Source organism: Gossypium hirsutum, unplaced genomic scaffold, assembly GCF_007990345.1.
Source record: "Gossypium hirsutum isolate 1008001.06 unplaced genomic scaffold, Gossypium_hirsutum_v2.1 scaffold_1301, whole genome shotgun sequence".
Lineage (NCBI taxonomy): Eukaryota > Viridiplantae > Streptophyta > Magnoliopsida > Malvales > Malvaceae > Gossypium > Gossypium hirsutum.
In genome coordinates, this window is record NW_024403542.1 from 1 (window position 1) to 10,374 (window position 10,374).

The following is a 10,374-nucleotide window of genomic DNA, read 5'->3' on the forward strand; positions in this document are numbered from 1 at the left end:
CTGCGAATGATTCGAGATATAACATAATGCGGTCAGACGCTCCGATCTTGGGCATAGTACTAGATGTGCCCGATCCGTTGCACCCCATTTTTTCATATAATGTTTTTTTAGTTGCGTTTCTCCACGTGTGTAACTCATTCGTTATTTGCTTTTGTGAAATAAATAATTTGGAACGATATTTGGTCGAATTTGCATTTAAATTCGAGGCGCAAGTGCGATAAGGGCAGCCTTTATATGAATAGATTGCGCAAGAGTTGACGGGTGCGATCATACCAGTAATGCACCGGATCCATCAGAACTCGCAGTTAAGCGTGCTTGGCGGAGTAGTACTAGGATGGTGACTCTGGAATCCTCTGTTGCACCTCCTTTTATTTCATATAATGTTTTTTAGTTGCGTTTTCTCCACGTGGTGTAACTCATTCGTTATTTGCGTTTTGTGAATAATAATTTGGAACGATATTTTGTCGAATTTGCATTTAAATTCAGGCGCAAGTGCGATAAGGGCAGCCTTTATATGAATAGATTGCGCAAGAGTTGACGGGTGCGATCATACCAGCACTAATGCACCGGATCCATCAGAACTCCGCAGTTAAGCGGCTTGGGCGGATAGTACTAGGATGGGTGACCTCTTGGGAAGTCCTCGTGTTGCACCCCTCCCATTTTGTTTCATATAATGTTTTTTTAGTTGCGTTTTCTCCACGTGGTGTAACTCATTCGTTATTTGCGTTTTGTGAAATAAATAATTTGGAACGATATTTGGTCGAATTTGCATTTAAATTCGAGGCGCAAGTGCGATAAGGGGCAGCCTTTATATGAATAGATTGCGCAAGAGTTGACGGGTGCGATCATACCAGACTAATGCACCGGATCCCATCAGAACTCCGCAGTTAAGCGTGCTTGGGCGAGAGTAGTACTAGGATGGGTGACCTCCTGGGAATCCTCGTGTTGCACCCTCCCATTTTATTTCATATAATGTTTTTTTAGTTGCGTTTTCTCCACGTGGTGTAACTCATTCGTTATTTGCGTTTTGTGAAATAAATAATTTGGAACGATATTTGGTCGAATTTGCATTTAAATTCGAGGCGCAAGTGCGATAAGGGGCAGCCTTTATATGAATAGATTGCGCAAGAGTTGACGGGTGCGATCATACCAGCACTAATGCACCGGATCCCATCAGAACTCCGCAGTTAAGCGAGCTTGGGCGGAGTAGTACTAGGATGGGTGACCTCTTGGGAAGTCCTCGTGTTGCACCCTCCCATTTTTTTCATATAATTTTTTTTTAGTTGCGTTTTCTCCACGTGGTGTAACTCATTCGTTATTTGCGTTTTGTGAAATAAATAATTTGGAACGATATTTGGTCGAATTTGCATTTAAATTCGAGGCGCAAGTGCGATAAGGGGTAGCCTTTATATGAATAGATTGCGCAAGAGTTGACGGGTGCGATCATACCAGCACTAATGCACCGGATCCCATCAGAACTCCGCAGTTAAGCGTGCTTGGGCGGAGTAGTACTAGGATGGGTGACCTCTTGGGAAGTCCTCGTGTTGCACCCCTCCCATTTTTTTCATATAATGTTTTTTTAGTTGCGTTTTCTCCACGTGGTGTAACTCATTCGTTATTTGCTTTTGTGAAATAAATAATTTGGAACGATATTTGGTCGAATTTGCATTTAAATTCGAGGCGCAAGTGCGATAAGGGCAGCCTTTATATGAATAGATTGCGCAAGAGTTGACGGGTGCGATCATACCAGCACTAATGCACCGGATCCCATCAGAACTCCGCAGTAAGCGTGCTTGGGCGAGAGTAGTACTAGGATGGGTGACCTCCTGGGAAGTCCTCGTGTTGCACCCCTCCCATTTTATTTCATATAATGTTTTTTTTAGTTGCGTTTTCTCCACGTGGTGTAACTCATTCGTTATTTGCGTTTTGTGAAATAAATAATTGGAACGATATTTGGTCGAATTTGCATTTAAATTCGAGGCGCAAGTGCGATAAGGGGCAGCCTTTATATGAATAGATTGCGCAAGAGTTGACGGGTGCGATCATACCAGCACTAATGCACCGGATCCCATCAGAACTCCGCAGTTAAGCGTGCTTGGGCGGAGTAGTACTAGGATGGGTGACCTCTTGGGAAGTCCTCGTGTTGCACCCCTCCCATTTTTTTCATATAATGTTTTTTTAGTTGCGTTTTCTCCACGTGGTGTAACTCATTCGTTATTTGCGTTTTGTGAAATAAATAATTTGGAACGATATTTGGTCGAATTTGCATTTAAATTCGAGGCGCAAGTGCGATAAGGGGCAGCCTTTATATGAATAGATTGCGCAGAGTTGACGGGTGCGATCATACCAGCACTAATGCACCGGATCCCATCAGAACTCCGCAGTTAAGCGTGCTTGGGCGAGAGTAGTACTAGGATGGGTGACCTCCTGGGAAGTCCTCGTGTTGCACCCCTCCCATTTTATTTCATATAATGTTTTTTTAGTTGCGTTTTCTCCACGTGGTGTAACTCATTCGTTATTTGCGTTTTGTGAAATAAATAATTTGGAACGATATTTGGTCGAATTTGCATTTAAATTCGAGGCGCAAGTGCGATAAGGGGCAGCCTTTATATGAATAGATTGCGCAAGAGTTGACGGGTGCGATCATACCAGCACTAATGCACCGGATCCCATCAGAACTCCGCAGTTAAGCGTGCTTGGGCGAGAGTAGTACTAGGATGGGTGACCTCCTGGGAAGTCCTCGTGTTGCACCCCTCCCATTTTATTTCATATAATGTTTTTTTAGTTGCGTTTTCTCCACGTGGTGTAACTCATTCGTTATTTGCGTTTTGTGAAATAAATAATTTGGAACGATATTTGGTCGAATTTGCATTTAAATTCGAGGCGCAAGTGCGATAAGGGGCAGCCTTTATATGAATAGATTGCGCAAGAGTTGACGGGTGCGATCATACCAGCACTAATGCACCGGATCCCATCAGAACTCCGCAGTTAAGCGTGCTTGGGCGAGAGTAGTACTAGGATGGGTGACCTCCTGGGAAGTCCTCGTGTTGCACCCCTCCCATTTTATTTCATATAATGTTTTTTTAGTTGCGTTTTCTCCACGTGGTGTAACTCATTCGTTATTTGCGTTTTGTGAAATAAATAATTTGGAACGATATTTGGTCGAATTTGCATTTAAATTCGAGGCGCAAGTGCGATAAGGGGCAGCCTTTATATGAATAGATTGCGCAAGAGTTGACGGGTGCGATCATACCAGCACTAATGCACCGGATCCCATCAGAACTCCGCAGTTAAGCGTGCTTGGGCGAGAGTAGTACTAGGATGGGTGACCTCCTGGGAAGTCCTCGTGTTGCACCCTCCCATTTTATTTCATATAATGTTTTTTTAGTTGCGTTTTCTCCACGTGGTGTAACTCATTCGTTATTTGCGTTTTGTGAAATAAATAATTTGGAACGATATTTGGTCGAATTTGCATTTAAATTCGAGGCGCAAGTGCGATAAGGGCAGCCTTTATATGAATAGATTGCGCAAGAGTTGACGGGTGCGATCATACCAGCACTAATGCACCGGATCCCATCAGAACTCCGCAGTTAAGCGTGCTTGGGCGAGAGTAGTACTAGGATGGGTGACCTCCTGGGAAGTCCTCGTGTTGCACCCCTCCCATTTTATTTCATATAATGTTTTTTTTAGTTGCGTTTTCTCCACGTGGTGTAACTCATTCGTTATTTGCGTTTTGTGAAATAAATAATTTGGAACGATATTTGGTCGAATTTGCATTTAAATTCGAGGCGCAAGTGCGATAAGGGGCAGCCTTTATATGAATAGATTGCGCAAGAGTTGACGGGTGCGATCATACCAGCACTAATGCACCGGATCCCATCAGAACTCCGCAGTTAAGCGTGCTTGGGCGAGAGTAGTACTAGGATGGGTGACCTCCTGGGAAGTCCTCGTGTTGCACCCCTCCCATTTTATTTCATATAATGTTTTTTTTAGTTGCGTTTTCTCCACGTGGTGTAACTCATTCGTTATTTGCGTTTTGTGAAATAAATAATTTGGAACGATATTTGGTCGAATTTGCATTTAAATTCGAGGCGCAAGTGCGATAAGGGGCAGCCTTTATATGAATAGATTGCGCAAGAGTTGACGGGTGCGATCATACCAGCACTAATGCACCGGATCCCATCAGAACTCCGCAGTTAAGCGTGCTTGGGCGAGAGTAGTACTAGGATGGGTGACCTCCTGGGAAGTCCTCGTGTTGCACCCCTCCCATTTTATTTCATATAATGTTTTTTTAGTTGCGTTTTCTCCACGTGGTGTAACTCATTCGTTATTTGCGTTTTGTGAAATAAATAATTTGGAACGATATTTGGTCGAATTTGCATTTAAATTCGAGGCGCAAGTGCGATAAGGGGCAGCCTTTATATGAATAGATTGCGCAAGAGTTGACGGGTGCGATCATACCAGCACTAATGCACCGGATCCCATCAGAACTCCGCAGTTAAGCGTGCTTGGGCGAGAGTAGTACTAGGATGGGTGACCTCTGGGAAGTCCTCGTGTTGCACCCCTCCCATTTTATTTCATATAATGTTTTTTTAGTTGCGTTTTCTCCACGTGGTGTAACTCATTCGTTATTTGCGTTTTGTGAAATAAATAATTTGGAACGATATTTGGTCGAATTTGCATTTAAATTCGAGGCGCAAGTGCGATAAGGGGCAGCCTTTATATGAATAGATTGCGCAAGAGTTGACGGGTGCGATCATACCAGCACTAATGCACCGGATCCCATCAGAACTCCGCAGTTAAGCGTGCTTGGGCGAGAGTAGTACTAGGATGGGTGACCTCCTGGGAAGTCCTCGTGTTGCACCCCTCCCATTTTATTTCATATAATGTTTTTTTAGTTGCGTTTTCTCCACGTGGTGTAACTCATTCGTTATTTGCGTTTTGTGAAATAAATAATTTGGAACGATATTTGGTCGAATTTGCATTTAAATTCGAGGCGCAAGTGCGATAAGGGGCAGCCTTTATATGAATAGATTGCGCAAGAGTTGACGGGTGCGATCATACCAGCACTAATGCACCGGATCCCATCAGAACTCCGCAGTTAAGCGTGCTTGGGCGAGAGTAGTACTAGGATGGGTGACCTCTGGGAAGTCCTCGTGTTGCACCCCTCCCATTTTTTTCATATAATGTTTTTTTTAGTTGCGTTTTCTCCACGTGGTGTAACTCATTCGTTATTTGCGTTTTGTGAAATAAATAATTTGGAACGATATTTGGTCGAATTTGCATTTAAATTCGAGGCGCAAGTGCGATAAGGGGCAGCCTTTATATGAATAGATTGCGCAAGAGTTGACGGGTGCGATCATACCAGCACTAATGCACCGGATCCCATCAGAACTCCGCAGTTAAGCGTGCTTGGGCGAGAGTAGTACTAGGATGGGTGACCTCTGGGAAGTCCTCGTGTTGCACCCCTCCCATTTTATTTCATATAATGTTTTTTTAGTTGCGTTTTCTCCACGTGGTGTAACTCATTCGTTATTTGCGTTTTGTGAAATAAATAATTTGGAACGATATTTGGTCGAATTTGCATTTAAATTCGAGGCGCAAGTGCGATAAGGGGCAGCCTTTATATGAATAGATTGCGCAAGAGTTGACGGGTGCGATCATACCAGCACTAATGCACCGGATCCCATCAGAACTCCGCAGTTAAGCGTGCTTGGGCGAGAGTAGTACTAGGATGGGTGACCTCCTGGGAAGTCCTCGTGTTGCACCCTCCCATTTTATTTCATATAATGTTTTTTTAGTTGCGTTTTCTCCACGTGGTGTAACTCATTCGTTATTTGCGTTTTGTGAAATAAATAATTTGGAACGATATTTGGTCGAATTTGCATTTAAATTCGAGGCGCAAGTGCGATAAGGGGCAGCCTTTATATGAATAGATTGCGCAAGAGTTGACGGGTGCGATCATACCAGCACTAATGCACCGGATCCCATCAGAACTCCGCAGTTAAGCGTGCTTGGGCGAGAGTAGTACTAGGATGGGTGACCTCTTGGGAAGTCCTCGTGTTGCACCCCTCCCATTTTATTTCATATAATGTTTTTTTAGTTGCGTTTTCTCCACGTGGTGTAACTCATTCGTTATTTGCGTTTTGTGAAATAAATAATTTGGAACGATATTTGGTCGAATTTGCATTTAAATTCGAGGCGCAAGTGCGATAAGGGCAGCCTTTATATGAATAGATTGCGCAAGAGTTGACGGGTGCGATCATACCAGCACTAATGCACCGGATCCCATCAGAACTCCGCAGTTAAGCGTGCTTGGGCGAGAGTAGTACTAGGATGGGTGACCTCCTGGGAAGTCCTCGTGTTGCACCCCTCCCATTTTATTTCATATAATGTTTTTTTAGTTGCGTTTTCTCCACGTGGTGTAACTCATTCGTTATTTGCGTTTTGTGAAATAAATAATTTGGAACGATATTTGGTCGAATTTGCATTTAAATTCGAGGCGCAAGTGCGATAAGGGGCAGCCTTTATATGAATAGATTGCGCAAGAGTTGACGGGTGCGATCATACCAGCACTAATGCACCGGATCCCATCAGAACTCCGCAGTTAAGCGTGCTTGGGCGGAGTAGTACTAGGATGGGTGACCTCTTGGGAAGTCCTCGTGTTGCACCCCTCCCATTTTTTTCATATAATGTTTTTTTTAGTTGCGTTTTCTCCACGTGGTGTAACTCATTCGTTATTTGCGTTTTGTGAAATAAATAATTTGGAACGATATTTGGTCGAATTTGCATTTAAATTCGAGGCGCAAGTGCGATAAGGGGCAGCCTTTATATGAATAGATTGCGCAAGAGTTGACGGGTGCGATCATACCAGCACTAATGCACCGGATCCCATCAGAACTCCGCAGTTAAGCGTGCTTGGGCGAGAGTAGTACTAGGATGGGTGACCTCTGGGAAGTCCTCGTGTTGCACCCCTCCCATTTTATTTCATATAATGTTTTTTTAGTTGCGTTTTCTCCACGTGGTGTAACTCATTCGTTATTTGCGTTTTGTGAAATAAATAATTTGGAACGATATTTGGTCGAATTTGCATTTAAATTCGAGGCGCAAGTGCGATAAGGGGCAGCCTTTATATGAATAGATTGCGCAAGAGTTGACGGGTGCGATCATACCAGCACTAATGCACCGGATCCCATCAGAACTCCGCAGTTAAGCGTGCTTGGGCGAGAGTAGTACTAGGATGGGTGACCTCTGGGAAGTCCTCGTGTTGCACCCCTCCCATTTTATTTCATATAATGTTTTTTTAGTTGCGTTTTCTCCACGTGGTGTAACTCATTCGTTATTTGCGTTTTGTGAAATAAATAATTTGGAACGATATTTGGTCGAATTTGCATTTAAATTCGAGGCGCAAGTGCGATAAGGGGCAGCCTTTATATGAATAGATTGCGCAAGAGTTGACGGGTGCGATCATACCAGCACTAATGCACCGGATCCCATCAGAACTCCGCAGTTAAGCGTGCTTGGGCGGAGTAGTACTAGGATGGGTGACCTCTGGGAAGTCCTCGTGTTGCACCCCTCCCATTTTATTTCATATAATGTTTTTTTAGTTGCGTTTTCTCCACGTGGTGTAACTCATTCGTTATTTGCGTTTTGTGAAATAAATAATTTGGAACGATATTTGGTCGAATTTGCATTTAAATTCGAGGCGCAAGTGCGATAAGGGGCAGCCTTTATATGAATAGATTGCGCAAGAGTTGACGGGTGCGATCATACCAGCACTAATGCACCGGATCCCATCAGAACTCCGCAGTTAAGCGTGCTTGGGCGAGAGTAGTACTAGGATGGGTGACCTCCTGGGAAGTCCTCGTGTTGCACCCCTCCCATTTTATTTCATATAATGTTTTTTTTAGTTGCGTTTTCTCCACGTGGTGTAACTCATTCGTTATTTGCGTTTTGTGAAATAAATAATTTGGAACGATATTTGGTCGAATTTGCATTTAAATTCGAGGCGCAAGTGCGATAAGGGGCAGCCTTTATATGAATAGATTGCGCAAGAGTTGACGGGTGCGATCATACCAGCACTAATGCACCGGATCCCATCAGAACTCCGCAGTTAAGCGTGCTTGGGCGAGAGTAGTACTAGGATGGGTGACCTCTGGGAAGTCCTCGTGTTGCACCCCTCCCATTTTATTTCATATAATGTTTTTTTAGTTGCGTTTTCTCCACGTGGTGTAACTCATTCGTTATTTGCGTTTTGTGAAATAAATAATTTGGAACGATATTTGGTCGAATTTGCATTTAAATTCGAGGCGCAAGTGCGATAAGGGGCAGCCTTTATATGAATAGATTGCGCAAGAGTTGACGGGTGCGATCATACCAGCACTAATGCACCGGATCCCATCAGAACTCCGCAGTAAGCGTGCTTGGGCGAGAGTAGTACTAGGATGGGTGACCTCCTGGGAAGTCCTCGTGTTGCACCCCTCCCATTTTATTTCATATAATGTTTTTTTTAGTTGCGTTTTCTCCACGTGGTGTAACTCATTCGTTATTTGCGTTTTGTGAAATAAATAATTTGGAACGATATTTGGTCGAATTTGCATTTAAATTCGAGGCGCAAGTGCGATAAGGGCAGCCTTTATATGAATAGATTGCGCAAGAGTTGACGGGTGCGATCATACCAGCACTAATGCACCGGATCCCATCAGAACTCCGCAGTTAAGCGTGCTTGGGCGGAGTAGTACTAGGATGGGTGACCTCTGGGAAGTCCTCGTGTTGCACCCCTCCCATTTTTTTCATATAATGTTTTTTTAGTTGCGTTTTCTCCACGTGGTGTAACTCATTCGTTATTTGCGTTTTGTGAAATAAATAATTTGGAACGATATTTGGTCGAATTTGCATTTAAATTCGAGGCGCAAGTGCGATAAGGGCAGCCTTTATATGAATAGATTGCGCAAGAGTTGACGGGTGCGATCATACCAGCACTAATGCACCGGATCCCATCAGAACTCCGCAGTTAAGCGTGCTTGGGCGAGAGTAGTACTAGGATGGGTGACCTCTGGGAAGTCCTCGTGTTGCACCCCTCCCATTTTTTTCATATAATGTTTTTTTAGTTGCGTTTTCTCCACGTGGTGTAACTCATTCGTTATTTGCGTTTTGTGAAATAAATAATTTGGAACGATATTTGTCGAATTTGCATTTAAATTCGAGGCGCAAGTGCGATAAGGGGCAGCCTTTATATGAATAGATTGCGCAAGAGTTGACGGGTGCGATCATACCAGCACTAATGCACCGGATCCATCAGAACTCCGCAGTTAAGCGAGCTTGGGCGGATAGTACTAGGATGGGTGACCTCTTGGGAAGTCCTCGTGTTGCACCCCTCCCATTTTTTTCATATAATGTTTTTTTAGTTGCGTTTTCTCCACGTGGTGTAACTCATTCGTTATTTGCGTTTTGTGAAATAAATAATTTGGAACGATATTTGGTCAATTTGCATTTAAATTCGAGGCGCAAGTGCGATAAGGGGCAGCTTTATATGAATAGATTGCGCAAGAGTTGACGGGTGCGATCTACCAGACTAATGCACCGGATCCCATCAGAACTCCGCAGTTAAGCGTGCTTGGGCGAGAGTAGTACTAGGATGGGTGACTCTGGGAATTCCTCGTGTTGCACCCTTCCATTTTATTTCATATAATGTTTTTTTAGTTGCGTTTTCTCCACGTGGTGTAACTCATTCGTTATTTGCGTTTTGTGAAATAAATAATTTGGAACGATATTTGGTCGAATTTGCTTTAAATTCGAGGCGCAAGTGCGATAAGGGCAGCCTTTATATGAATAGATTGCGCAAGAGTTGCGGGTGCGATCATACAGCACTAATGCACCGGATCCCATCAGAACTCCGCAGTTAAGCGGCTTGGGCGGAGTAGTACTAGGATGGGTGACCTCTTGGAAGTCCTCGTGTTGCACCCTCCCATTTTTTTTAATTTTTTTTTAGTTGGTTTTCTCACGTGGTGTAACTCATTCGTTATTTGGTTTTGTGAATAATTATTTGAACGATATTTGTCTTTGATTTAATTGGCCAGTGCGATAAGGAGCCTTTATATGAATAGATTGCGCAGGTTGACGGGTGGTTCGTATAATGTTTTTTTTTATTTGTTCGTTTTTTTTTCTTATGTTTGGTTTTCTCCACGTGTGTAACTCATTCGTTATTTGCATTTTGTGAAATAAATATTTGGAACGATATTTGGTCGAATTTGCATTTAAATTCGAGGCGCAAGTGCGATAAGGGTCAGCCTTTATTTGAATAGATTGCGCAGAGTTGACGGGTTCAATCATACGCACTAATGCACCGGATCCACGACTCGAGGTAAGGTGCCG

General features: G+C 43.5%; 29 non-coding genes and 3 pseudogenes across 29 annotated transcripts; all 32 read left to right on the top strand.

Moving 5' to 3' along the window:
- Window positions 1–539: 539 nt before the first annotated feature.
- LOC121227648 (uncharacterized) lies at window positions 540–654 on the top strand (annotated as a pseudogene).
- Window positions 655–837: 183 nt separating this feature from the next.
- Window positions 838–954, top strand: LOC121227644 (5S ribosomal RNA). Its single transcript, XR_005925200.1, has one exon. It is a non-coding gene; the product is annotated as a 5S ribosomal RNA (ribosomal RNA).
- A 182-nt stretch (window positions 955–1,136) lies between these two features.
- Window positions 1,137–1,254, top strand: LOC121227641 (5S ribosomal RNA). The gene has a single exon (XR_005925198.1). It is a non-coding gene; the product is annotated as a 5S ribosomal RNA (ribosomal RNA).
- A 181-nt stretch (window positions 1,255–1,435) lies between these two features.
- On the top strand, window positions 1,436–1,553 carry LOC121227636 (5S ribosomal RNA). Its single transcript, XR_005925192.1, has one exon. It is a non-coding gene; the product is annotated as a 5S ribosomal RNA (ribosomal RNA).
- A 180-nt stretch (window positions 1,554–1,733) lies between these two features.
- Window positions 1,734–1,851, top strand: LOC121227639 (5S ribosomal RNA). Its single transcript, XR_005925196.1, has one exon. It is a non-coding gene; the product is annotated as a 5S ribosomal RNA (ribosomal RNA).
- Window positions 1,852–2,034: 183 nt separating this feature from the next.
- On the top strand, window positions 2,035–2,152 carry LOC121227637 (5S ribosomal RNA). Its single transcript, XR_005925194.1, has one exon. It is a non-coding gene; the product is annotated as a 5S ribosomal RNA (ribosomal RNA).
- Window positions 2,153–2,333: 181 nt separating this feature from the next.
- LOC121227618 (5S ribosomal RNA) lies at window positions 2,334–2,452 on the top strand. The gene has a single exon (XR_005925175.1). It is a non-coding gene; the product is annotated as a 5S ribosomal RNA (ribosomal RNA).
- Window positions 2,453–2,635: 183 nt separating this feature from the next.
- On the top strand, window positions 2,636–2,754 carry LOC121227630 (5S ribosomal RNA). The gene has a single exon (XR_005925187.1). It is a non-coding gene; the product is annotated as a 5S ribosomal RNA (ribosomal RNA).
- A 183-nt stretch (window positions 2,755–2,937) lies between these two features.
- Window positions 2,938–3,056, top strand: LOC121227643 (5S ribosomal RNA). Its single transcript, XR_005925199.1, has one exon. It is a non-coding gene; the product is annotated as a 5S ribosomal RNA (ribosomal RNA).
- A 183-nt stretch (window positions 3,057–3,239) lies between these two features.
- LOC121227624 (5S ribosomal RNA) lies at window positions 3,240–3,358 on the top strand. Its single transcript, XR_005925180.1, has one exon. It is a non-coding gene; the product is annotated as a 5S ribosomal RNA (ribosomal RNA).
- Window positions 3,359–3,539: 181 nt separating this feature from the next.
- On the top strand, window positions 3,540–3,658 carry LOC121227651 (5S ribosomal RNA). The gene has a single exon (XR_005925205.1). It is a non-coding gene; the product is annotated as a 5S ribosomal RNA (ribosomal RNA).
- A 184-nt stretch (window positions 3,659–3,842) lies between these two features.
- LOC121227652 (5S ribosomal RNA) lies at window positions 3,843–3,961 on the top strand. The gene has a single exon (XR_005925206.1). It is a non-coding gene; the product is annotated as a 5S ribosomal RNA (ribosomal RNA).
- A 184-nt stretch (window positions 3,962–4,145) lies between these two features.
- On the top strand, window positions 4,146–4,264 carry LOC121227619 (5S ribosomal RNA). Its single transcript, XR_005925176.1, has one exon. It is a non-coding gene; the product is annotated as a 5S ribosomal RNA (ribosomal RNA).
- Window positions 4,265–4,447: 183 nt separating this feature from the next.
- On the top strand, window positions 4,448–4,565 carry LOC121227627 (5S ribosomal RNA). Its single transcript, XR_005925184.1, has one exon. It is a non-coding gene; the product is annotated as a 5S ribosomal RNA (ribosomal RNA).
- A 183-nt stretch (window positions 4,566–4,748) lies between these two features.
- Window positions 4,749–4,867, top strand: LOC121227621 (5S ribosomal RNA). Its single transcript, XR_005925177.1, has one exon. It is a non-coding gene; the product is annotated as a 5S ribosomal RNA (ribosomal RNA).
- A 183-nt stretch (window positions 4,868–5,050) lies between these two features.
- Window positions 5,051–5,168, top strand: LOC121227628 (5S ribosomal RNA). Its single transcript, XR_005925185.1, has one exon. It is a non-coding gene; the product is annotated as a 5S ribosomal RNA (ribosomal RNA).
- Window positions 5,169–5,351: 183 nt separating this feature from the next.
- LOC121227629 (5S ribosomal RNA) lies at window positions 5,352–5,469 on the top strand. The gene has a single exon (XR_005925186.1). It is a non-coding gene; the product is annotated as a 5S ribosomal RNA (ribosomal RNA).
- A 183-nt stretch (window positions 5,470–5,652) lies between these two features.
- On the top strand, window positions 5,653–5,771 carry LOC121227625 (5S ribosomal RNA). The gene has a single exon (XR_005925181.1). It is a non-coding gene; the product is annotated as a 5S ribosomal RNA (ribosomal RNA).
- A 182-nt stretch (window positions 5,772–5,953) lies between these two features.
- LOC121227626 (5S ribosomal RNA) lies at window positions 5,954–6,072 on the top strand. Its single transcript, XR_005925183.1, has one exon. It is a non-coding gene; the product is annotated as a 5S ribosomal RNA (ribosomal RNA).
- Window positions 6,073–6,254: 182 nt separating this feature from the next.
- LOC121227622 (5S ribosomal RNA) lies at window positions 6,255–6,373 on the top strand. The gene has a single exon (XR_005925178.1). It is a non-coding gene; the product is annotated as a 5S ribosomal RNA (ribosomal RNA).
- A 183-nt stretch (window positions 6,374–6,556) lies between these two features.
- On the top strand, window positions 6,557–6,674 carry LOC121227638 (5S ribosomal RNA). The gene has a single exon (XR_005925195.1). It is a non-coding gene; the product is annotated as a 5S ribosomal RNA (ribosomal RNA).
- Window positions 6,675–6,857: 183 nt separating this feature from the next.
- LOC121227632 (5S ribosomal RNA) lies at window positions 6,858–6,975 on the top strand. The gene has a single exon (XR_005925188.1). It is a non-coding gene; the product is annotated as a 5S ribosomal RNA (ribosomal RNA).
- Window positions 6,976–7,158: 183 nt separating this feature from the next.
- On the top strand, window positions 7,159–7,276 carry LOC121227633 (5S ribosomal RNA). The gene has a single exon (XR_005925189.1). It is a non-coding gene; the product is annotated as a 5S ribosomal RNA (ribosomal RNA).
- A 183-nt stretch (window positions 7,277–7,459) lies between these two features.
- LOC121227645 (5S ribosomal RNA) lies at window positions 7,460–7,576 on the top strand. The gene has a single exon (XR_005925201.1). It is a non-coding gene; the product is annotated as a 5S ribosomal RNA (ribosomal RNA).
- A 183-nt stretch (window positions 7,577–7,759) lies between these two features.
- LOC121227623 (5S ribosomal RNA) lies at window positions 7,760–7,878 on the top strand. Its single transcript, XR_005925179.1, has one exon. It is a non-coding gene; the product is annotated as a 5S ribosomal RNA (ribosomal RNA).
- A 184-nt stretch (window positions 7,879–8,062) lies between these two features.
- On the top strand, window positions 8,063–8,180 carry LOC121227634 (5S ribosomal RNA). Its single transcript, XR_005925190.1, has one exon. It is a non-coding gene; the product is annotated as a 5S ribosomal RNA (ribosomal RNA).
- A 183-nt stretch (window positions 8,181–8,363) lies between these two features.
- On the top strand, window positions 8,364–8,481 carry LOC121227640 (5S ribosomal RNA). Its single transcript, XR_005925197.1, has one exon. It is a non-coding gene; the product is annotated as a 5S ribosomal RNA (ribosomal RNA).
- A 183-nt stretch (window positions 8,482–8,664) lies between these two features.
- On the top strand, window positions 8,665–8,781 carry LOC121227646 (5S ribosomal RNA). Its single transcript, XR_005925202.1, has one exon. It is a non-coding gene; the product is annotated as a 5S ribosomal RNA (ribosomal RNA).
- A 181-nt stretch (window positions 8,782–8,962) lies between these two features.
- On the top strand, window positions 8,963–9,080 carry LOC121227635 (5S ribosomal RNA). The gene has a single exon (XR_005925191.1). It is a non-coding gene; the product is annotated as a 5S ribosomal RNA (ribosomal RNA).
- A 181-nt stretch (window positions 9,081–9,261) lies between these two features.
- Window positions 9,262–9,377, top strand: LOC121227647 (5S ribosomal RNA). Its single transcript, XR_005925203.1, has one exon. It is a non-coding gene; the product is annotated as a 5S ribosomal RNA (ribosomal RNA).
- Window positions 9,378–9,557: 180 nt separating this feature from the next.
- LOC121227649 (uncharacterized) lies at window positions 9,558–9,672 on the top strand (annotated as a pseudogene).
- Window positions 9,673–9,851: 179 nt separating this feature from the next.
- Window positions 9,852–9,966, top strand: LOC121227650 (uncharacterized; annotated as a pseudogene).
- The last annotated feature ends 408 nt before the right edge of the window (window positions 9,967–10,374 follow it).